General features: G+C 38.4%; 1 pseudogene; it reads right to left on the bottom strand.

Annotated features, from left to right (window-relative positions):
* Positions 1–12128: 12128 nt before the first annotated feature.
* Positions 12129–26352, bottom strand: part of LOC117451753 (adhesion G protein-coupled receptor F5-like) — a 31231-nt pseudogene continuing 17007 nt past the window's right edge.

Genomic DNA, 26352 nt, shown 5'->3' on the forward strand with positions numbered 1-26352 from the left:
CCCCCCCCCCCACAGATTCCTGTCCATTTCATGTACATTTCAAATGTGGATGAAATGGACAGATTCTAGCTTTTCAATGTCATAACATTGATATAAACTCAAGCATATGAGTGACGCAATTGATATTCACAGCAAATATTCCCTGCTATATGTAGTACATTGGTGTAGAATTTCAGGGATCCAGCTACTACCGTTCGCTCCTATAAAATATTTATAATTAAAAAACGTGAAATCCCATTTTCCGAATCTGACGCTCTGCCCTAGCTCAGCCCCCTGAGGTCCTAGAGACTCAGGGAGGGTACCATTGGATGTGGAATAATTAAAGGTGGGGAATAGCCATTGAGCCCGAACCGATCAGACGTTGTTATCAAAAGATACGAATTAGTAGCACAATCGGACAAACCACGTTTCAGTGTCATAACATTGATATAAACTCAAGCATATGAGTGACGCAATTGATATTCACAGCAAATATTCCCTGCTATATGTAGTACATTGGTGTAGAATTTCAGGGATCCAGCTGCTACCGTTCGCTCCTATAAAATATTTATAATTAAAAAACGTGAAATCCCATTTTCCGAATCTGACGCTCTGTCCTAGCTCAGCCCCCTGAGGTCCTAGAGACTCAGGGAGGGTACCATTGGATGTGGAATAATTAAAGGTGGGGAATAGCCATTGAGCCCGAACCGATCAGACGTTGTTATCAAAAGATACGAATTAGTACCACAATCGGACAAATACATTTATACAAAAACATTTAAGAAACATTATAAGAACAATCATTGGGAACATTTAAAAACATTATACACATTAATTTCATCATATTAATCATATTAATCATATATCACACAATGGTGTGATGTGAAAAGCCATTGCTACGTTTTAAAACTTGTAAACACGCTATGAGTCTGAAAGTGGTTTCATTAGCTTCGTATTGATTTGTAGATGTGATTTGATGTGTTTTTTTGTCAATTTTGATCACCAAAACGATAGAGAAATGTTTTTTTACTTTATAGTGGAGTCTATATATGATACTTTTGTTCAATAAGCTTTTAGCGCCACTTGTGGGGCAATGGAATGAGACTCGCTCCTTGGTGTGGTGAGAGCACCGCCTATTGCGGCAGTAATCTTAAACCAAGTGCCGCGAGGGACTAAACAAGAGAAAAAACACTGTGGACGCGCAAAAACTCAGTCTTTCCAACACAATATGCGTTTGACCTTTTATTTGCTTTCCAAAAATGCAATATTCCATATGAATGTACGTATCTCCTTGTATGTGCCTGCGTGAGTTCGTGCGTGCGTGCGGTCAACAAAAATGTTCCTTCTCTAGCTCACCCCATCTATTGCCAGCTGCACAGGTAAAAGCAACCGGATATAAGCACACGTCACCACCCCAACGCAATGACACGCCCACCACCTATAGTGACTCAAAAAACATGTATCTTAACAAACACAGAAATGGCTTCATATGTGGCTCCTACACCGCCCTTGGCATCAAATCTTGAGTTCCTTGAATTCATTGTTATATGTGACCCAAGTCAATATGGGTGCATATTTAATAGTTATACAAACTATTATTATTTTGGAATTATTAATAATATTGAGAAGTGGGCTTTCATATTGAGATGTGGGACATCGCCCCAATCCCCATAGGTATATCTGCAAGTGGGCTTCCATATTGAGATGTGGGATCTTCAAGTGGGCTTCCATATTGATCTGTGGACACCCCCTTGCCCCCCCCATGACTCCCTACACGGGAAGTGGGATCCCATATTGACCTGTGGACACCCCTACATGGGGAGTGGGATGCCATATTGATCTGTGGACACCCCTACATGGGGAGTGGGATGCCATTTTGATCTATGGACACCCCCTTGCCCCCCCCCATGACTCCCTACATGGGAAGTGGGATGCCATATTGACCTGTGGACACCCCTACATGGGAAGTGGGATGCCATATTGATCTGTGGACACCCCCTTGCCCCTCCCCCTGACTCCCTACACGGGAAGTGGGATCCCATATTGACCTGTGGACACCCCTACATGGGAAGTGGGATGCCATATTGATCTGTGGACACCCCCTTGCCCCCCCATGACTCCCTACATGGGAAGTGGGATGCCATATGATCTGTGGACAATACATGGGAAGTGGGATGCCATTGATCTGACCCCTTGCCCCCCCATGACTCCCACGGGCCATATTGACCTGTGGACACCCCTACATGGGAAGTGGGATGCCATATTGATCTGTGGACACCCCCTTGCCCCCCCCATGACTCCCTACACGGGGAGTGGGATGCCATATTGATCTGTGGACACCCCTACATGGGGAGTGGGATGCTATCATACTCTGTGCTAAATAAGAGACATGTAATCATTTACAAAACATCACCATGTTGTTATTTAACAAAATAATGTTGTTTAGTCGGAAAAAAAACGAACGGGAGGAAATGCAGCCCGGCTCTCGATTTTTAATCCTAATTTAGTCATCATCTTCACCACGATCATTTATGTTTATGTTCGCCAAATTGACATGAAATCACTGACACATATGAATATACTGTATGTGTCACACAAATTGACCCGATTGGCGGTTCTAGTGTTAAATAAACTCACTAATGAATGAAACCAGTTCAATACGCATTATTCTTATTCTTATCATTCTTTATGAGCGCAGAAATAGTCTTCAAATCAGACCTGTTTTTTAAATGAAATCTGACGGCAGGCAGTTAGCTCTGATCACCTATGATAAATGCGCCACACCTAATCGCTGGCCATTCAGCCACAGAGCTCCCTCTATACCAGTGCTTCTCAAAGTGTGGTCCGTGAGCGCCCCCTAGTGGTCCGTGTGTATATTGGCAACATTTCACATTTTAAATCAATAAATAAATTTAACTTTTTCACACTCTCGCGGGAATATCTCCGCAATGGAGCGAGCTTAAGTTTCACTTTCGATTGCATGATATAGCCCAGATAAACACCTTCATCACACATGTTGCCACTTGTTTGTACCATTTGCAGGCGATTTCTAAAGAACTATGTGTTTTTGGATATTTGTGGAGTTAGGTGGTCCTCGAGTGTTTTTCTATTGGTTAAGTGGTCCTTGGTATGAAAAAGTTTGAGAAACACTGCTCGATACAAATCAAACTGTAGACGGTGTGAAAGCACCTATTATTTTAAATAATGGTCGGAATGTGACATGTGAGCCTTCTGAATTACCGTGGGGCAGCACATTCTAAACTAAAATGTTCAATCAATAAAGTAACATCTTATCTTATCTTAATAATATCTTCATATTAATAATAATAATATATCATACAGTATGTGTCCGAAAGGGAGCAGGAGGAAGCAAACCCAAAAATATACAAAAAATATACTGCACATTAAAGCAAACGATTGTAAAGGTAAAAGTATGAACATAACAAATAAAGAAGTGTAATGTAAACATTTACATTATTATTATGATTATTTAATATATAAAGACTATATATTATTGCATTACAAGATTAGATATACTTTAGTTGATCTAAAATATTGATGTGTTCAAATGCTCTTCAAAACACAACTGCAAGTCCATGAAACTTGTCTTTCTGTATTTCTGAAGCGCCATCTCTTGGTTAAAGCCTGAAATTGAAAATCTGGCAACGCCCTCTTGGAAAATAGTGGGAGGGCTTAACATTCCTCGATACTGGTCTTAGGCAGGAAGCTGTAAGCTGGAGTCTGAAATGAGGTGCTACATCTGTATGTACCAAGATAAGACCTTTTACATTTTACAATGTTTAAATGTATTATTATGTACATTTAAGTAAGTATTCTGTCTGTAATAAATTAAGTGTATTCATTTACTCTGCAACATAGCAGGAAACATAACAGATTTAATTAGACATTTTCAAGTATTTGGCTTGGATGTAACAAACTACACTGGGGCAGTAATGTAAATGAGCCACACGGACATCTTCTGGAATAACATTTTGCAACTTTGATACAGTCTTTAAATTATGCCAGGTGCTAATAATAATAATAATTTCAATTTATATAGTGCCTTTCACGAAACCCAAGGACACTTTACAATGGGAAATAACAAAAAATACAAAAAATAAATAAATTAATAATAATCATACAGATACATAGGCTGAAGAAAACAAAACAGGAACAGGTTGCTGGGTACTGCATATTAGTTGAGGCCAAAGGCCTGAGTGAACAGATGGTGTTTGAGGTGTTTTTTGAAGACGCTAGTTTGTATCTGGTCAATTTATCTGTAAGCTTCCATTCATTGTGCAATCACTTTGTTGATAATCAAACTCTTAGTACCAAACAAAATGGCGTGTCTGATTGTGATGGAATAAAGTGATCAGAAGGTGTCGCACCATTAACATTCTTTCAGATCTGCAATATGGGTACTTTTTACATTTTTTATAACATTCTTAACTGTATGATAACTTGCTCTTAAACTTCTTAAACCTATGACATGTTATTATTTGTCCACCTAGGGAAACAAACGTTTGTGAAACGCATCTGGACGTCGGAGGAAAGTTCTGCTGTGGAACAACACTTGGGATACGAAATGGATAATCGAGAACCAGGTTCCAGGGAAAGATGCATGTGAGGATTCTATCTCTGCCGAACCTCAAGCCCTAACAAATAGGGACTGGGGAGCTGTTAAGTATTACATGAACAATTCAATTTCTGCTCTCCGAATGAAAATGAAATAAAAGTGAACCAAGGAAAAATACGTGTATAGTACGACTACCAAAAGTAGGGGCTTTACCTAAACCAAACCAAATTCTCGTCTTTGAATCGTCAACTAATATAAATGAAAGGGTAATCAATTTCATTCCGATTATGCTGCAAGAAAGAATCATCCATGTTTTTTTTTAGGGTTTTCCCTCTCCTGTAGTCTAGAAAATATCTTTTTGTGCACGTAAATTGTTTGCAAAGTCTAAAATTCCTCATTGAAGCATGGAAACATTTCAAAGGAGAGAAACGTTATACAAATTTGAACCTCAAAATGACCAGAATATGTCCTAATAAATATAACTCAAAAGGAGGTAAAAGTCTACTGATGTGTTAGGCCTGTTTGTTTAGTTTTTTGGGTCATGGGATTGGTCAAGTTGTACATTTTGTTTTAATGATATAGAAACACCCCAATAATATACAAATAAATGTTTATCGCATTAAAAGAATGTTGTAGAGAGTTTATATTAGTTATAATAATAATAATGACATCCTCGTGGATTCATCTTCTTATTACAGACACATGCATTTCCTAACATTCGGTCTATATGCTGTAAAATGTATTATCTCTTCAATTTACACACGGCATCTATTGCACGTCTGTCCGTCCTGGGAGAGGGATCCCTCCTCTGTTGCTCTCCCTGAGGTTTCTCCCATGTTCCCCCTTAAACTGTGGGTTTTCTCTGGAAGTTTTTCCTTGTACGATGTGAGGGTCTAAGGATAGAGGGTGTCGTTTTTCTCATACTGATATTCTGAACAATCTTTGCTGTTGTTGCTGTAAAGTGTCTCTACTGTAGGCTATTTTTATTATATGTACAGCACTTTGGCTCGACCAAAAATCGTTTATAAATGTGCTATATAAATAAAACTTGATTTGATTTGATACATTTGTCTCAAGAATTACTAATAGTTTCCTCTAAGAAAAAACAATGTTGAACGAAAATGATCTTTAGGGGATTATTGAGTTGGTCTCCATGGTGTTTCCATGTCACTTCCATGTCTACTGTCTAGTTATCTTTTATGTTAAGATGAGGCTAATCACCAAAGTAATGACTTATCTTACAAGCAATGTGAATTTGTGGGTGTAAAAAATATCAAAGTAGAATGTAAATGTTCATGATGCTGTTCTGCAGTTTATTTGGTAACAAGGAAAGTCCATTCAACTCAATAATGTCTCTAGTAACTCTGATCCCTTCCAAGATTTGAAAACTAGGAATATGTGTGTGTCTGATCCCTTCCAAGATATGAAAACTAGAAATGTGTGTGTGTGTGTGTGTGTGTGTGTGTGTGTGTGTGTGTGTGTGTGTGTGTGTGTGTGTGTGTGTGTGTGTGTGTGTGTGTGTGTGTGTGTGTGTGTGTGTGTGTGTGTGTGTGTGTGTGTGTGTGGTGTGTTGGTGTTGTGTGTGTGTGTGTGTGTGTGTGTGTGTGTGTGTGTGTGTGTGTGTGTGTGTGTGTGTGTTTAATGGACCTCATAAGTGTTGACTGCTAGAAACTGGGCCCCACTAAGTGGGTACAAAACTAGCATAATGACAAAAGCTTGGAATTATGTTTATTTCAAGTGATTTTTGTGATTCTAATTTGTTTTCTATATTGCCTGATTTTCTACGGAGGTCTAGTACAGTTGGAAAGGGTGGACCCCACAATTGGGTAAAATAAGTGTGGGCCCCACAATTGAGTTGCACAAGACTGTGTGCATATGTGTGTGTGGCCTAGCATTACAATCCTTGTGGGGACCTACATCTGTTTACACAGTCACGTGTGGGGACTCGCCTCCCTTATGGGGAAATAATGGAGGTCCCAACGAGGGTGAGGGAAAGCTCCGGTTTTGGGACAAAATTAACATGGGATCACTCCGGTCATTGTGTCGTACTTTATCTCACTGAAATATTAACGGTCAGATTGAAATACAACATCGACCCAATCTCTCCGGTCAATGACGGGAGAGTTTTGAAAGTGACAAAACACTGTTTCACACATTTAAAAACACTTGAACAATTAAACAATGTTTACCCAGGATTCAGACACTTTCCCTGGCTTGTAAAATGCGGTGATGCGCCCTGGAGGTATCAGACTATTTAAAACATGTATACCCAGGATTCAATCACTTTTCCTGGCTTGTAAAGTGCTGTGAAGCAGCCTGTTCTCTGGGTGCAGTCTGGGTGCAAGAGCCATACGCTGCAAGGAGCTCTGTGGGTGCGCTCTGTGGGTATCACAGCCCGCTTCTCTCTGGCTGCTCTCTCCCTCTATTCACAGCACTTTTCCCCAGCTTTCAAATACTTATTGCTGGGTGGAAGAGCCATGTGCATCACCCTGGGTCTCTGTCTGTGTGCCTGTGAGTCTGAGACCCTGCTTCTGGTGCTGGAGAGTCATTTTCAGGCTCCTCTCCACAGTTGTCCCCCTAAAACTGATTTGTAATCATTATTTTTGCATTTAAATGATTTATTTTAACATTAATATGGTTCCTCAACACAATGCACATAGTCTGGAGCTCTCTGGGGTCCTGTATATGCTTTAATCAGGCGTTTTAACACTGTTTTCCATGAACATGATTTATATTCATTATCATGGGGCTATATAAATCAAATTCCGGGTAATTCGGAGCACAATTGTACTTTTTACTATTTAAATGTATTTGTATTATATATTTTTGGGCTATAAAAGTGACATTTCTGGGTGACTTTGTCAGTGTATGGAGCTTAGCCCACAATTCCTGGAGGTTCCAGGCCAAATTTGGGAGCTCATAGGCGGCCTGCCATGCGCCCCCACCCGTGGAAAGAAGAAAAAAGTAAATAAAACGGTCAATTATATCTTAAAATAATCAAAAATGAAGTTTAAAAAAATTCTCGAAAAAACGACTAAGTGCCAACGGAGGAGGGGCTCAAAAAAGCTCAACCCTTCGGCACTTCGGGCCGAAGCCCCGGACACTTTTCCACTCCCCCGTTACATTTTACAACGGAGGGCGGAATCGAGGCCTCCCCTCCTCCGTCAAAAAAATGCATTCATCATTTTCAAGCTACCATCTGCACGATATCGGAAACCCGGTTTTTGAGAGCACTTAGAAAAAAAACGGCTGTCTCACTTCATGGAGGAATGCATCCGCTCCATGTGTGCTCTGGCTCAGATACAATTGTTGCATGGAGACCCCCCAGCATGGTTCTTACCAAGTTTTTTAACTGGTCTCTGGAGGAATGCAAGGGGAGTTGTCAGGGGACTCTATCCGTCTCATGAGACACTATTTTCGGATACATTTCATCACTTTTAGCCCTTTTTTATGGTTCTCCTAAAAATGAACTTAGACTTTTTCTGAGTCTGGAGGAATGTAAGGGGAGTTGTGAGGGGACTCTACCCGCCTTATGAGACACTATTTTCGAATACGTTTTTCCATTTTCACCCCTTTTCTATGGTTCTCCAAAAAGTTAACTCAGACTTTTTCTGACTCTGGAGGAATGTGAGGAGAGTTGTGAGGGGACTCTACCCGCCTTATGGGGCACTATTTTCCGATACCTTTTTACATTTTCTGCACAGCCTGCTCTCTGGGTTCACAGGTTCACTTTGCCTCTATTTACACCACTTTTCGCAACGTTTCAAACACTTTTCCTGGGTAAGATTAGGTCTGTCACTTTGGGTAACCGCACCACTGTCGGACGTCTCCCGAGAGTGGACGTCCATTGCTTCTATATAGGGGTAAAATTAGGTCTGTCACTTTGGGTAACCACACCACTGTCGGACGTCTCCCGAGAGTGGACGTCCATTGCCTCTATATTGGGTAAGGGTTAGGCATGTGTTGGTTATGGTTAAGGTTAGGATAAGTCTCCATGAAATGCATGTAAGTCAATGTAATGTCCCCTGAAGTGATGTATACATGGTATGTGTGTGTGTCTGCATCGCTCCCTCCACCTGTGTATTCTCCAAAGAGCCGTACTGCTTTCAGGATCTTCTCTCCTTTTCCATATTGTAAAAAAAAAATGCTGCTTTTTCAGGACTCTGCGACACAAAGATCTGCAGTCTGAAAAATATGTGCAATATACTGACCAAGTGCTCTGTTTGAGGGAATATAACGGGAGGAGCTGCAAACATATGCTCACACACTCCTTCCCATACGCTGGATAAATGAAGCTCCTTCACTATAACACAGGTTGATGCTCTGCAGGACGCCACCTGCTGGCAGAATCGCAGCATGACGAGAGGTGACGAGAGGGAATTATATTTGAGTGGTGATATACAAAGGTATTCAGATCCTTTACTTTGCTCTAGAAGTGATTAAATTTCCTTGAAAAAGTCAAAATTCTGAGAAAAGTCACAATTCTAAAAAGAAAAGTGAAAATATTGGAAGAAAGCTGGAAACCTATATAGAACAAATCTCAAATTTTAGAAGCAAAACAGAAAGAATAGCACAACAGTTAAAAGGAGAAATGTAAAAGAAAAAATATGTTTATTTGTTTTTGGGTGCACTGTCCCTTAAAGTCAAGATTTCTGAAAAAAAGTCAAGATTCTGAAGAAGTTTAACATTCTGAGATAAAAGTAAAAAAAAAAAAATAATCTGAAGAAAATCAATTACATTCTGAAAAAAGTCAACATTTCTGAAGAAATTCAACTTTGCTTGAACAAGCCAACATTCTGAAGTAATTCAAAATTCTGAGAAAAGTAAACATTTTGAAGAAATTCAATTTCAATTTTAAGGACTCATTCCCAACTTGGAGTGGACAGTCCATCGGTTTCCTGCTGAGAACCATGGCCTCAGATTTGGAGGTGCTGATCCTCATCCCAGCCGCTTCACACTCGGTTGCGAACCGATCCAGTGAGTGCTGAAGGTCGCGGACCGATTAAGCCATTAGAACCACATCATCTGCAAAAAGCAGTGGTGCAATCCTTAGTCCACCGAACTGCAGACCCCCTCCCCCACGACTACGCCTCGAAATCCGATCCATGTATAATATGAACAGGATTGGTGACAAAGCGCAACCCTGGCGGAGGCCAACCCTCACCGGAAATGGGTTCGACTTACTGCCGAGGACCCGGACACAGCTCTCGCTTTGGGAGTACAGAGATTGGATGGCCCTGAGTAGAGACCTTCTCCAAGTCCTGAGAATATTCTGAAGAAATTCAATTTCCCTTGAAAAAGTTGAAATTCTGTGAAAAATAGTAGAAAGGAAAAATGTAAAAGGAAAAATATGTTTATTTGTTTTTAGGTGCACTGTCCCTTTAAGACTATTTTATTTTCAACACACATCTCTAATGATTTCTAACACATAAAATACACCTTTTGACATGTGTCATGAAATTGAACTACAGGTTTGAAAAACAATTTCCGACTGCTCAAAAAACACATATCAGAACACATTTTCAATGACCACCCACTGTACACCCCCCCCCTACACATTTACATTACATACAGGATGTTCGGGTTCACTGGACCCGGGGCTAACAAAAGTGAGGAAGTTGTAGTTCCTGTGCACCTGTCTGAGCCTTTTGTGTGTGTGTGTGTGTGTGTGTGTGTGTGTGTGTGTGTGTGTGTGTGTGTGTGTGTGTGTGTGTGTGTGTGTGTGTGTGTGTGTGTGTGTGTGTGTGTGTGTGTGTGTGTGTGTGTGTGTGTGTGTGTGTGTGTGTGTGTGTGTGTGTGTGTGTGTGTGTGTGTGTGTGTGTGTGTGTGTGTGTGTGTGTGTGTGTGTGTGTGTGTGTGTGTGTGTGTGTGTGTGTGTGTGTGTGTGTGTGTGTGTGTGTGTGTGTGTGTGTGTGTGTGTGTGTGTGTGTGTGTATGTATGTGTGAGACTTTTGTGTTCCTGCCCCTGCCATTCCCGCACAAGGTTGCGACATTGTTGATCAATTCAAGCACCGACACCTGTCTGCTCTCACATTCCCACATTATGTTTTGCGGGAACCAATCTTTATTTACACTCTATCCCAGCTGCAAATTTGGGGCAAGACAATAAAAAAAACCTTCGCCAGTTTGGGTCCTTATCACAACTAATCAAGATGGCCAAATGATTCTCTGCTGAGAGGGCCTTGCAAATTATTTTGGAAGAGAGAGAACCATTTGATGATGATGTAGACAGGAAGAGAAAGAGGTTTCAGAATGTGAGGATAACATTTCTGAGAATTCTTTGAAGAAGAGGATGAGATTGAGCATCAGCTAGTTACAAAGAAAAGTGAGCCACAGGACCAGCCGGTCAGCGGGCAAAACAACAGGTAGCACTAATTCATTAATGTGATCTAACAAATGTAAACGTGCAAATATTAACCATATATGCTGTTTATATTGCTTGTAATTGAGATGAAGTAAACATCTGTTGAGTATTTTAACATAACATAGTTTGATTGTGTTGAATTGAAGCCCAAAAAGGCAGTGGGTCCACCAGAACCAAGAACACTGGCTGAGTAACAAAAATATGAACACCACACGGGTTACATTCTGCTGTGATTAAAGCCATCATGTTCCAAACCACATCAAGGATTATTTCTGAAATAGTATAGAGCTTAAATGCTTTTTCTCTTGCGAGTTTTTCACAAGGTGGGTTCCTTTTTTCACATTAAAGAAGCAGCACAACGGCAGTGTTTGTCCCCAGTTTGTACTCAGTTTGTACCTACACTGAAAACATTACCCAATACCCTAATTTAAAGACACTAAAAGCTAAAAGACTGGGGAAACAACTTTAAGCTCACCTATTAGGCTATATTTGAACAATATATTATTGGGCCATATCGATACAAAACATGTCTATGAAGTGTTTTGCTCAAAATACCAAACAGATCACCCATTGTAGCCATGCCTCATACACCTCTATGTCAGTCCTGTTACTAAAGTGCTGATTCTGGGTCTGTAGCTTCAAGTATAAACCTTGCTAATGTAAACACAGACCATATTACTTCCAAAACACGTCGCACATTGTTTCTGATACAGAGACGTTTCTGATAGGGAACGTTGCCAGGACTTCAATGTAAAGCCAGCAAATCTGGATCAGCTCCATGGTGCACCCGTATTTAGAGATGTGGGTACTGAGGAAAAGAGAGAGGGTTTTATTTTCTGACACGTAAGTCTCCTTACACACCGGGGACAAATATTTATTTAGAAAATACATCAAAAAGTGCATTTTGCATAATAGGTCACCTTAAACATTATAATACAATATTGACTGTCAAAGAACCAATCTATCTTCAAAACGTGTTATGTGTAGTGCTCTAAAGTGTCTGTTTATTGGGAAAGATTGATAATTTACAGAAAAAGAACATGGTTGAAAGGCAATACTTTGTGTAATATTAAGAGAAAACACTTTAATCGTGTAAAGCATTTCATTTATAATAAAAAAAACATTTATGAAAAACTAAAACAACTGTATATACACATCTATGAACTGTACACATATTTTAAAAGCAAAGTTCTTAATGGCGAGCATTTTCTTTGGGCAGGCCAATGATCATTACATTAGTTTCATTTCATTGCTGTTCTTACAACTGCTGCAGTTTAGCTAACATGCATTATTGAGCTACACTGTTACTAAACATCTATTTATCTCTTTACACATTTTTTAGGTTGTAGGTTTTGCTTTTAATGAAGTAAGTATTATGCTCTATTTCTCAGGAACATAGTCATGGTATTATCAATGTTATCATGAAACACCTAGAAGCTAGTAGGATATGATTCACTACGACTGTACATTAAGATAATAATTGATCATTGCACGCCATTGATTCAGAGCACCACTACATTTCACACTTCAAAATAAAATGTAACTTCAAAGTTTCATTCACAATGTTGTGTCACTCTTGCTTTCCTAGGGCTTTGAATAACGGAACAGTACCTTTACAATGCAAACGTCTTTTAATGCTGCCTGTAGGACCTAAACTATTCTGAATTCAAAACTAACCATGTCTGTTGCACCATCTCTTACAATATCATCCCAGTAAACTGCATCGTTTCTGATTATGTGCTGAAAATCCTATAATAACTGTCAGATATTTTGAATAAATAGCCCTAAAGAAATAAAGTGTACGGTTCCATGCATTGATTTAGATATTGGAGAATCACTCTGGCGCACCAGCACTGCCCGAGTTTGCAGCTTCTGACGTATGGTAGACGTCTGAAAGACAAATAACAAATTGTTAGTCGGGAAAATATATCTCAGTAAATGAAAATAACTGCTCAATTTAAAATTAAAACTTGCTTCTTCTTCCACGCAGTCGATGGAACCAGTTCAGTCCAGTGGATGAAATGCCACCACTTGTACTCTAAAGTAGAAAACAAATGTTATATGGTATAAATAGGTGATTGCAGGATGTCTTTGTTATGTAATGGGTAGAAACATTATGAACAAGAAAAACTGCATACACTTTAAAATGACTTACTCTGGTTGTATTGGAGCCTGTGCTTGTTGTAGGTGATTTTCTTGCGAGGATAGAACGGATCTACAGGAAAATCAAATTAATCTCCATCAACTTATGTGCGATTTAGAAAACATTCAGGAAGATTAACATTTTTAAACAACATTTTAGAGAAAATAAGCTTACTTGCTTTATAATTAGCAATAACACTCTAGTGAGCTTTAGAGCATATTCGCACAGCAGGCTACATTGTCTCCAGCACTGCCCTTGGTTACACTTTGTTATCTGAACTCTTTCCAACCAATCCATTACAGATATAAGTATTCAACAAATATGCCCTTAAATCCTCTATACACATGTAACAATTACCAGTTTACCTTAAAAACAATGGATTGCAAAACAAAGCTTGAAGCAGTAAAAACAAACTCCACCTATGCCGAACAACAACTGTAATAATATTGAGTTCTCTGAGGTTCTCTGAGTAGCATGAATGGATGTTTCAATTTGGCAACATCTACGGCGTCACCTCATCAGAATACTTTTTGCAAGTCACGATTGGCTGGAATACAGCATGTCATCATTGTCAAGGAACCATTTGGTGTGTTTTTAAGCTTTGAATTCTAGCTCTTAAGTGACATGAAGATAGTTTTAGTGATTCTAAAATGGCGTTTGTGCTCCAGTGAAGCTGATGCATGCTAAACCTGTGCCATCCTTCGTTCATAGCCCTTGAGACGGCATTACCTGTACACTTTTTTGTTAACAAAGTTGTCAACCTGCTAGTTTTATCTTGCTAACATAACAAATGCACACTCAACGTTATGGTGTAAATGTCAATTACAATCTTTAACTTGGGGCACTAAATCACAAAAGGTACAGAAATCTCTATCATTTTGTTTCAATGCTTCATGATAACCTCATTATGGAATATAAAATATGATAACAATAATGCTAAAACTGATATGACTAATCCTTTTTCATTGGATGATATTAAGTTATAATCTGGTATTTGAACCTTCTGGCAGGTTAAAGGATTTGAATACTTCTACTACTACTATAAAAAGAGGTATCAATCATCTATCCACAATTATTAGTTTAAAGACAACATACCTTTGAATCGAATAGTGTCCCAAACACTAAAAGGAAGAAACCCTGAGGAAAATGAAATAACACACATTTTTCTTTAACATCAAATAAATTGACAAAAGTAGGTATTACATAAAAATACTGCTATGTAAGAACAAGTTGTTATGTTGTTATTTTTAATGGTTGCAAATACCTGTAGTGAATTGAAGAGTGCAAAGACAATGTGGAGTCCTCTATTTGTCGAATCTAGCATGGTCCCCACTCCTAAAGACCAGGTCAGTCCAAATAAAGGAGTTAAAATGGCCACACACCTTAGAATGACCACCAGCGTGTGCCTTTCCTCTCTTTGGGTGGTGTCTCCCACGCCTCTTCTTAGCATTTTGAACAAGACCACGATTACGATAATGATGTTGATACAAACTATCGTTAAGGCAGGTATCACAAACGCCAACAGGGCCCTTGTTTGCTCCCAGTTAAGCCAACAAGCCTCTTTGCTCATGATGTATCCTTCTCCTGGTGCTGTGGCGGCAACAGTAACAACAGCTATGATCAGAGGGCAGCCGTAGCCTAATAAGAAGCCAATAGCCAGCATGACTGCCTTGGACATGTGGGAGAAGACCATGACTGTCCGGTAAAATAGCAGAAGGCCTGAAACTAGCATCCAAAAGAACACCGCAAGGTAAAACAAGTGCATAAAAAATGTTGCTGTGCTGCAAGACTCAACTGGAACATTATAGTTATTCTTCTCCGGGTTTTCAGCTGGGTTGTCGGCAATGGAGGCACCAATGATAAAACAGATGTCAGCGATCAACAGAGAGAGGGCAGTGTTAATGAGGGAAACATGACGCATGAAGGCAGTGCTGTTTTTAGTTATTGCTTTCCAAACGTATCCTTCAATAATTAAACATATAACTAAACTTGCCAAAGAGATCCCAACTCCAACGTAGGTGATTATATCCAAGAGTTCTGCGAATTCTTTAGGAATACCAGTTGACATCAGAATTGAAAATGAGGTGAGATGGTCGCATCTGCAGGTTACTGTGTCATCTATATCGGAAATAAACTGACACCCCTCACTATCCCAACCACCCCTGTAGTCAAACAGTTTAAAGTTCCAGAAGACACACTGAGGATCTTGCGTCGGAGTCGTGTTTAACTTGGTGTAGCTTAAAGTAACGTTCCGAATCGTTTCATTTACTTTTATCAGCACCACAGCTGCGTTGATGGCATTAACGGGGTCAGTGTTATTGGTGTTGAAGAGGCTGGTGTTAAAGCTGGAGCTCCGTACTGGCATAACAATATTTAGGGTGAAGAAAGTAATAGTGGTGATAGAGACGTTGCGAAAGCCGGTGTTAGGAATGTCCAGGACAACGCTGTTGTTCAGATTTGCATAGAACGAGTTGTCAAAAGTGCTTCTGTCGAAGAGGATTGCATCAGTCTCAAAGGTAAATGTCCCAACTATTTTATCAGAGAGGAGTTCCATCGAACCCAGTAAATCAGAGCTTGCGTTGTTGCTTTCGTTTGCATTCAGAGCTGTCCAGGACTCTCTTGAATCCTCACCAATAATGACATCAACTGTTTGAAGGACATCCTGCAGATGAAGACAGATTTCATTGTGAGGTTACATCCGCATCAAAAAAATATACGTGAACTGCTCTATAAAAATCAGTCACATCGACTCCGATACACATTTTGAGTTATGTACATAACTGGAAAGAGGAGATTCTTAGCTTTCCGAATATATACTTATTGTTTTAGTTTTGCAAATATTCAACGAAATATCAAGATTTTTTAAAAGGCCTTCAAAGTTTGCTGACAATATTTTAGCTATAGCTATTTAAAAGAGGGGGCTCAAGTTCAGGACAAAAGTGCGAACGAAAGTTGGTGTGTTTGTGTTTTCTGTATAAATGTATAAATAAATGTATTTATTGTATACATGTGTTATAAAAGATTGATATTCTGGAACAAAAGACATATCTAAACTAAGATAATGCTGATGCGACGGTTTAACCTACCTCTATGACACGTTGATTGACTTCCAGAGTAACATCTGCAATGTTGCCCAGGATTTCCACGATAGTTGATATGGTATTAGGTGACTTTGTTACATTGTTCTTTATCTCTTTGACCTCTTTACTCAGATTCCTCACAAAATCTGGGACATCGTCCACCTGCAACTCCTAAAGGAAATATTAAAAACACATACATTTATATAATGAGAGATTGTAAACCATGACAAATACAGAGATGTTTCTTTTCTGGCAACAGCTGCACATTTTAAGCCACAAAAGTACAGAAGAGGCTAAAAGAATGTGATTATGTGAGGGATGGCCGTGTGCTTTGAAACAGGGTACTACCATTTGGAGACCTATCCTATATTAACTTTAATGTTGTTTGTTTTGAAACATTGTAATAACAAAAATATAGTTTTAAAAATATTTTATCGATTTTTGTATTTTATATATTTATTATGCATAGTTGGAGTAGCCTGGCACTTAAGATGTTCATTGCCAAAACTACACTGTAGCTACTTTGCACATAACAATAAAGCCTTTGAATCTTTGAATCTTTAGTCTACTTAATCTGAGCCACCACAGTTTTGACAAGTTTGTCCATCTTTGTTGAAAAAGTATTGATATTTATGTGAATCCTGAAATGTATGATATACTAGAGGGGAGGCGTATTACTTTTAAACAGTTACAGCTGATATGCAGTGGTGTAAAGTTACTAAGTACATACTCAAGTACGAATTACTGTACTTAATTACCATTTTGAGATACTATTCTTTACATTTGATGCTACTTTGTACTTATACTTTTATTTGAGTAGAATATACTTGGAGTATATTGGAGAGAACTGAAGATAACATTAGGATTTAGCCTTTGCAGACCATTTACATGCACCAAAACTAGATAACACATTAAAGGAAAGGGAAACCCTCAAAAAGCATAATAGGGCTCCTTTAAAGATTAAAGAAGTGTTGCTGCACAGCCACACTTTATATAAAAGCAGTGGTCAGTTAGTTACAATAAGTTACTGGACAGCAGAAGCCGTGATGGAATGTGCTGATGTTGGTCGAAAACGTGGGTCTTTTACAACAATACAAAATATTATAACAAATTAGCTTAGTACATTTTTTCTCACTTTCTCACCCAAATGTACTTCAGTTGAAATAAAATACATACTAAATGAAACTTCTCACAATGTCAGTGGATTATTTTGAGCAACTGCACTCTAAAAACGAATTCAGGCGACCTTTCACCTCCACTTAATTAAATGCATGGTTACAAGATAAAAATGTGAGTTCATTGATTTAGATAAACATTTGAAGTTGCAAACATTAGTTTATAAGTTGTGTTGACGTAATAATGTTGGTAATTACATCAACTTAATTTCTTTCTGATTGTTTTGTAAAAAAAAAAAAGATTAACATGACAAACATGTCGCTGATGACGATGACCTAATGTTTTATAAGAAAAATATATGTTAGAGGGGGTAGGACCAGAAAAGTTTTTTTAAGCTTCTTCTTGCCCCTGTTGAACATAAACAGAGACTATCTGAACATTTTTTTTTTTTTTTTTTTTGGTTTGTTATTATTTTTTTGTTTGGTACTTTGTTATAATTATTAATCTGAGTGAAAAAAAGAGAATATATATATATATATATTATTGTTATATTTTTTTGTTTCTGACATGTTCAATACATTGAATTAAACTAAACTAAAAAAAAAAAAAACTTAATATTGTGTGTAATTTGAACTCTGATTTCTGCGTTAATTGACTTAAAACTAAATTCAAGTTGTAGTAAGTAATGCAATTGGCTTGATAACTTAATTGTTCTACACCTTGAGTTAAGGATTTCAAGTCCACTCCCACTTAACATGCCTGGACAAGTTCCCACAGTTAAGACAAATATAAATATACAAAGGACATTTTAAGGTGAGTGGCATCTTTTGTCATTCAAATACAGTAGATAGCCTTGTAGTTGCACTGTATAGGCAAATTGCTGTTTGACCAAAATTAGCAGCCTTTGAACTGTGAATAGTTCTGTGAGAGGATACAAAGTAGTAGAGGCTACTGTGAGAGTACAAACACTTTGGTTACTATTGTGATATGGCTTTTTATTCAAAATGAATCTCGTGAAGCAGATCAAGGATGCTTCTTGATGTAGGATCGTTATTTAGAGTTGTCATTGAAATGCAAGTTGTTGGCAGTCACCCATTCAGAATATATTCATTTAGGTCATTTCTCTTTTTTTCCTTTTTCAAAAATAGCACAATGCAATTGAAGTACGCAGAGAACCATAGCCATCCGCTGCCTTGTCGTGTACCTTGGAGAAAAGGAAGAGGACCTTTTCAAGTAGTTTAGGGATGTAATTAAAAATCTTGAAATAAAATAAAATCCACGGGCACAGGACAAAAGCACTGCTCTCTGTCAGTTACATTTTGAAGAATATTGCACTTTTGGCCACACCCCAATCAATAATATCTTAGCAACGTTCAGCATGGATAGGTGTTGACAGCAATGGCATGGGAAAAGGATTGTGTAACATTTGAAAAGTGGCTTCTGCTCTTCTGCTCCAGTTCACATATTGTATGGAACCTGCTAAAAAGATAAGAAGATACACTAAAACTTGCACGGTTGTGATTGACAAAATCTGTCCACATGCATTTAAACACTAGGCAAAGTACTCAAAACCACCTCTGTGTGTCTTCAGGACCACATTGCCATGACGACAGGGGTGTAACGGTATCCGTATTCGTCCCGTACCGTTACGGTTCGGACGTCACGGTTCGGCACATGCAGTCACACGACGAATACGCCTTTTTTTTACGAGTGGGAAAAATGTCTGTCCTTCAGGGCAGTATCCACTACACTATTTATAATACAGGGGCGGTATTGCGCCTAAAAGCTGTTTGCCAGCCGCCCTTAAACAACAAATGAAGAACAAGAAGAAACACAACAACAAAACGAACTAAATACAAGAAGAAGAAAAGTTAGTATGGCGATTTCAGATAACACACAGGAGCTAGAACCCACCTGCTTCTTTTAAATCAGCTGTGTGGGAACATTTCGGGTTCCCTGTGGACTACAATAACGATGAAGTGTGCGAGTGGTGGATCCGACGAGGACGGTGTGTCGGCGTTGTTCGATAGCGGTGCGGTATGCTAATGGGAACACACGCCAAAACATGCTAAATCATATCAGAATCAGCATCACCCAGATTTGCCAATCACCGGAGCCCGGCAAAAGACAACAGCAGTTCAACAGCTGATCCCCGCTGTTTTTAAGAAGCCAAGAGACATGAGAGCCGTGAAACCAAAATAAATAACGGAAGCTTTTGGCATATGTTTTTCAATGACTTTGCGCTCTGGAAACACTTATTATTCTTATTATTTATGATGTAAGACATTCTTTTTAGTTTTACAGCTTGATGAAACCTTTTTGTTTGACATCAGCCATTATAGATACTATGGCCATCTGAGTGTGTGTGGTACTGTTTGTGGTTTGTTTTTAACTGTTTAATACAGTTAATTATTCAAAATGTCAGAGTTCCTTATTTTTAAACTGAAACTTGCACTACTGTTCAAAAATAAATAACAACAAACCTGGAATTATGCATTTGGGACTTTTTTTTGCTTTTTCTTGTTGTACCGAACCGTACCGAACCGTGACCCCCAAACCGAGGTAAGAACCAAACCGTGACTTCTGTGAACCGTTACACCCCTACGACACACACATGCAGACTCAATAGGTGAAAACAATACCAGCGTAAGGCACTGCCTTTAGCAGCTGGTAATAATGGCTCTGAATTAGCTAAGAGTGACAGTTTAAACAGTATGCAGTTACCTAATTCATTATCTCTGATGCGCTAACCTATTATTTAATGTGCTTCAAAAGGACATGAATATCGCCTTCATCAGTGACCGGTCCACCCAGGATCTGATTATACGATGGCAACCATCGTGGTCGAGGGAAACAAATGAATGAGCAAGCATTCTGCGTTAAATGTGTTCATACTGTTTGAAATAACGACTGTCGGCAGTGCAAACATCTTCGTTACATCTTTTGTAAAATGGATGTGTATGATCTGCAGGTTGGTGGCCATTGAGAGTTTGTTTCTGTAGCTTTACAAAAACTTTACAGATTTGACATATTTGGCACTGGTTTTAAATATGCAAAGGCCTATAACTTCGTTGTGATGGCAGCATGTATTAGCTGTGTCCCCATGTCCGATGGTAATATGGCTAATGCGTTTATTTATTATTTGTGGGGCAATTTCAATTTGTGTTATTTATCTTTTTTTTCAAGATTTAAATGAAGCTCAGCGCAAGTTCTTTCAGTATGAGTGTGCATACATTCACTCCGCAGCTGCATATAACCAGCTCATCACAGACGTTCTCTTTAACCTATTACATTTCACCTCATTTTCCAGCAGCCAATCAACTTGCTGCAGCCAAACTATACAATGGTTCTCCTCTCTCCTGCAGTCAGCTGTGATTTCAGGTGTTCATGCACCTTATCATATGGCATGTGTCAATAAATGTTCAAACTAAATGAATTCTCTCCTGATTGAAACATCATGTGTTGAAATAAACAACTGCAGCTCAAAATAAAAAGTGAATTGCCTGATATTGTTGTTGTGGAATCAATTAATTTCTTTCTTTAAAGGCAAAAACATGAAAAAGCTAAGAAAAAAAACTATTGAATACAAAATATTTGGAGCAACTTAATTTATAAATGGTTGTCAACTTAATAAAGTGTGTTCACAATGATGGTAATTAAGTACATACAACTTAAAATTCCTTTTAAGTCATGCGGTAAAACTAGTTGGAACAACTTCATTTTTGGAGTAATCAACTTCAAAACTTGTGTTTATGCTACCAATTGTAAGTGGTAATTAAAAACACCTCTGATTGTAGAGGAAAAGCCTTCTCCCCTAACTCAAATAACTTTGTTGCTTTAAGACAATTTCATTAGAAGTTGTCTTAACTCAATAAACATCGATGCAAACTGTTGCGTTGATTTTCTTTGTTGAGCCAAGGCATTTTTTTTTAGAGTGTGGTAATGATTTCTGCTGTTGAGTTGATTTATAAGAAACGTGACGTTTAGATTTTCTTCATGCTTTTGTTGAACAGATGGTGTCTCAGAGTTGACAGGTGTAGTTTGTTAGAAAGAAAATAGTTCCTAGATTCAATTGTTGCACAACATGGAATGTCTGGTTACGTAGAACTAGTGAACATAGGAGAGTTTTTTGAATAACTTTATGGTATACTGTGTGTTTTATAGATTTAAAATGGGGATGAATTGTTATCCCCAGCTGATCACTTACCCCTGAAGAAACAAGAAAGTCCTTGATTACTCTGATAACGCAAGTGTCCTCTACCAATATCCACTTTCCATTTTCACACTTCGCCATCTTTTCCCCCACTTGACCTGGAGGACATTCTGTACTAGATTGTTCACCTTCTCTTCCATCCCCATACTCATCGTCTTCACATGTAAAAGCTTAGGAGATAAATAATAATCAATTAGTATTACACAAAATATTGGAGAAAAAGACTGCAAAGGAAAAGCATTGTCACTTTTGAAACATTGCACTTACATTCTTCGGAAATGCTCAATGTTGTTACCCGTCTATAATCTAAATCAACGACCTTACAAGTAAATGTTGGTGACGTTGGTTCACCGCAGGCTACTAGTGGGTATTCATATGTGAGACAGAATGAGGTTCCATTTTCAGTAACAACAGCATCTGCGAACATTTAACAGTGTTGTTAATAAAATAAACTGCTATTGGATGTGTGTTTTCTGTATGGTCGGATTGAGAAGTTTTCTGAAACATTGTAAACTTACCAAGAGTAAGTGAGTCTTCAAACCACTTCACCTTAAAACGGGACTGCACACAACACTTAAGTGGTACTGTTTGTCCCTCCGTCCCCAGACATCTAACAGGTATGTGAGACTTTGATACTATGATGGGAGCTTCTTGGATATCATCTCCAGTCACGTCCCTTTCTTGTCTGAACTGCAATACGTCGCCCATCAGAGTGCATTGGTAAATTCCTGTGATTAAGATAATAAAAACAATGATTACATTGGTATGCTGTAAAAAAAGTTAAAAGAATGATACCATTAGTATATTAAATAGTGAACATTCCAGTCCAAGCAGCAAATTAATCTGTCTATTAGCATCAATTAAAAAAGTTTTTTTTTGTTTTTACTTGTTTTTGCTTACCAGTATCCAGCACAACATCGGCCTTCTCTATTGTTAGAACAGACGTTGTGTTAGAATTTGTTATTTTTCTCCTTCCAGTCCCCTCAATTACCCTTTCACGAAATGTCCACTCGACACTACTTATTTGTCCCACATTAATGCTGGGTTCGCACACCAGTCTCATGCGATTTCCATTATAAATTGTGGCGTTAATCCTTAATTCATCTTCACCTTTGGAGAAAGAAGAACACTTCAGTTTTGTGTTTATACAAGTTAATCCAAATGTAATTACCTACTAGCTATGTTGGACTTACTGTTGTACAATGCAGTGACAGAGCCAATGACAGGGGCAATAGTAGAGGTTACTGCTTTTGAAAATGCTTTATTTGCTTCAGCCAATTCTGCAGTTTTAACCTCTGTAGTCTCAACAACAAATTCTGTAAATATGCTTCCTTCTCTGTAAGAACAAACACAAAACAAAATGGTGGTGTCAAATGTGTATGGATGTCCTGCCTCCATATGTCTTAAATGCCAGAATTACCATACCTGAATCCTGTCACAGAAACACCAATAAACCCTGTGATTCCTCCATACTCCGTGTTTAACTGTGGGAGAGATACGGTTCATAACATTACCAATTCAACTGAAAATACAAGTTACAATTTGATATGGTATTTATCAATGCACTTACCACTGCTTCCATGTTGTCTTTAAGATTGTTGTATTCAGCACTTGTTGGATCTTTCAATGCTTCTGTGAACGTCTCGTTTAATTGCACTGTCATTTCCAAATTGAACCCTGTTTATTTGAAAAGAGAATAAAAACAAGATCAAACAATTCAGTTTGTTGTGATTTAAAGAATATACTAGCTAGACACGAGAAGAGAGGAAAAATTGTGAATAATTTTTTTATTTGGTTTGCATGACTTGCAGATCAAGGGTATAAAACCATGTCTCTATACAATGCAAATATCCTTTTCAGAAACAGTGTTGAGATGTCATGTGGAAGGTAGCAATTAAATAGCCTGACCTATATTCAAGCAGAACTGCAATTTATAATTCATCAATTAATTTTTGAATGAATGACATATACGTCCATTTACACCCTGAGGTCAAAGCCTTTTAAAAAATGAACCCTGTGCTGCATATTAAAGTAATATCATAATTTAAGACAAGCTTACCTATCAGCATATGTAGGCTGCAGGGTTGTCACATGAATGTTATCATTCAGAAATATATTCAAAACCCACAGTGAAAAGTAGTTTACAAGACTGTTGACATCAGAAAATAGTTTATTTCAAGTCTTGGTGACCAAGGGGAAAAGATACAAATCTATATGTATTTACCAAAAAAAGGTAATGGAGATGTTATAAAGCAATGAGCTACATAGAGCCTGATAACTACATTTCTGTCAATAAAAAAGACCTTTCCCAGGAGCAGTCGTCGTCGTTGTTACTGCAGGTGTAGCCTTGGTAGCAGCAGCGCTTGTGAGTGCTTTGGTTGGAGCTGGAGTCGAGGTAACGTCTGATGTGGAGTTAAGGGTGGTATTGTGGCTGGTCACACTAGTAGTCCTTCTAGAAGCTGTATCTTTAAATGAGAATTGCAAGGTTTGGCAAGAACATTAACAACCCCTTTCAACCACAATTGTAACAATCACTCCATAATTATAATATGTAATTTTCGCAATTGTTGTCAGTGTTGCAGCAGAATATATTACAGTATAATTTGAAGTCATTCTAGTTAACAAAGGGTAATAATGGAAAAAACATGTGTATAAAACATATGTCCATTACTCCCATCCCAATGTAATTACTGAGCTGTTTCCCCATCACGTAAACCTGGTGGTAACAATAGTTGTTGGTTGAGTTATGAGTATTGTAAACATATTTGGTTTCTTTCATTTCGTCTGCTTTGTTATTTTGGTTGCATTGTTATTTTGGTTGCTTTGTTATTTTTAACTTAAATAAAATAAGATCATCTGTAGAGGGAAATACCTTACGTGAAAGTGAATTACAGAAAATGTTCTACAAATAACAACCAGCGACGAGTTATCAAAACGCTTATTGCTAAATACAGGTAATGATGGTGGTTGAAAGAGATGTTGGCGTTTGAAAGACTATTTTATAGAAGTGTGTTACTGTTGACATGATTCGAGTTATTATAGCCCTCATCACTTGCTTTAAGACATTTAAACTGCACCAAAAGTATGTGTATCTCAAATACAATATACCATGGTGTGACTACATTGTTATAAGCAAGAAGATCATTGGAAATATTCCTGGATTAGGTGAGGTGTTGCAGTGTTAAGATGTGTGTTGTCAATAGATGTTGGGTCAATTAATCAATTCAATTTTATGTTATTCTGATGACTCAGGATTCCAAATATTCTGATTAAACTTGTTAAACATTTTAACACTTTTTTTGGATCTGAAAAAATATAAATGCAACGTGTACGTTGAGATCTCCCATTAGGAGAGATTGTTGAGACTAAGAAAACTATTTTACAATCATTTGTTGTTAAAGGTGGGGTAGGTAAGTTTCAGAAACCGGCTCGAGTGCACTCAAATTTGAATGTACACAGCTGAAAAGAATCCGCCCCTTCCTTCAGACTTCCTTACAGAGCACCTCCTCCAACACAAACGAACGCGCACATGACGTCAGCAGACTGGTGAAAGTGGCCGCCTGTTGCTGGTGAGTCAATGAAGTACTGCTGCAATGCACGCCCAATGACGGCACGCCCAATGAGGGCACGCCCAATGAGAGCACGAGATACATTTGTGCGTGCACGAGATGGAAGGCTGACAGACAGGGCGGCAATCTGGCTAAACGGATTGGTTGTACTGTTTACAGTATCACGGGTTCCACAGATGACATTTTTTTATGGATTTTTTGTCAAAGCACTTCAGATATTCATTGCTATCGGGATGTTAAGAGCATTCCATGGAATATAACAAAAAGTGTATCACGAGCCGGTTTCTCAAACTTACCTACCCCACCTTTAAGCTGAAGAATGAATCTGACAAGACAACTACACTGAACAAAAATATAAACGCAACACTTTTGTTTTTGCTCCCATTTTTCATGAGATGAACTCAAAGATCTAAAACATTTTCTATAAACACAAAATAACCATTTCTCTCAAATATTGTTCACAAATCTGAAAGAATCTGTGATAGTGAGCACTCCTCCTTTGCCGAGATAATCCATCCCACCTCACAGGCGTGGCATATCAAGATGCTGATTAGACAGCATGATTATTGCACAGGTGTGCCTTAGGCTGGCCACAATAAAAGGCCACTCTGAAACGTGCAGTTTTGCTTTATTGGGGGGGTCCGAAAACTAGGCAGTATCTGGTGTGACCACCATTTGCCTCACGCAGTGCAACACATCTCCTTCACATAGAGTTTATCAGGCAAGCAAGCAACCGAATTGTTTTTTTATATTAGTTTTTCAATTTTATCTGAATAGTGAAAATAATAGGAGCAATGTGGGAACATCTGGGGCTAAGGCAATTATTGGCATAGCCTACAGTTCGTTCATTTATTTTTCGTTCCTCATTTATTTAAATACAGTTTACTGTATCGGTAACAAGTGTTACACTGTTAGGGCTATGTTATTAAAAGTATTATTGTTATAACAGAAATATGTGTTATAGACGGAATTTGGGTCCAGATTTGGTCCCCGGGCACTGCACTGCGGCTGGGTTAAATGCAGAGGACACATTTAGTTTTAATGTATGGGAGTACTGAGACAATACATAAATATAAATCGTAATAGTAGGCCTATGCTCTTTCTGCGCTTCTGCTTAACAGCGTGTTTTCAGGTGTCTCGGATTCGGAGCGTGTTATGAAACCTTTTTGGAAAAAAAATGTTTATTAAAAAAAAAAAAAATCTCTCAGCACCGAATATTCGCTGCTGATTACTACCGAATATCCGGAGCCCGAAAAATGGTATTCGGGACAGCCCTACAGGATACTAGCACTGAAACCTTACACCGTTTGCC

The sequence above is a fragment of the Pseudochaenichthys georgianus genome, chromosome 8 (genome assembly GCF_902827115.2).
Source record: "Pseudochaenichthys georgianus chromosome 8, fPseGeo1.2, whole genome shotgun sequence".
Lineage (NCBI taxonomy): Eukaryota > Metazoa > Chordata > Actinopteri > Perciformes > Channichthyidae > Pseudochaenichthys > Pseudochaenichthys georgianus.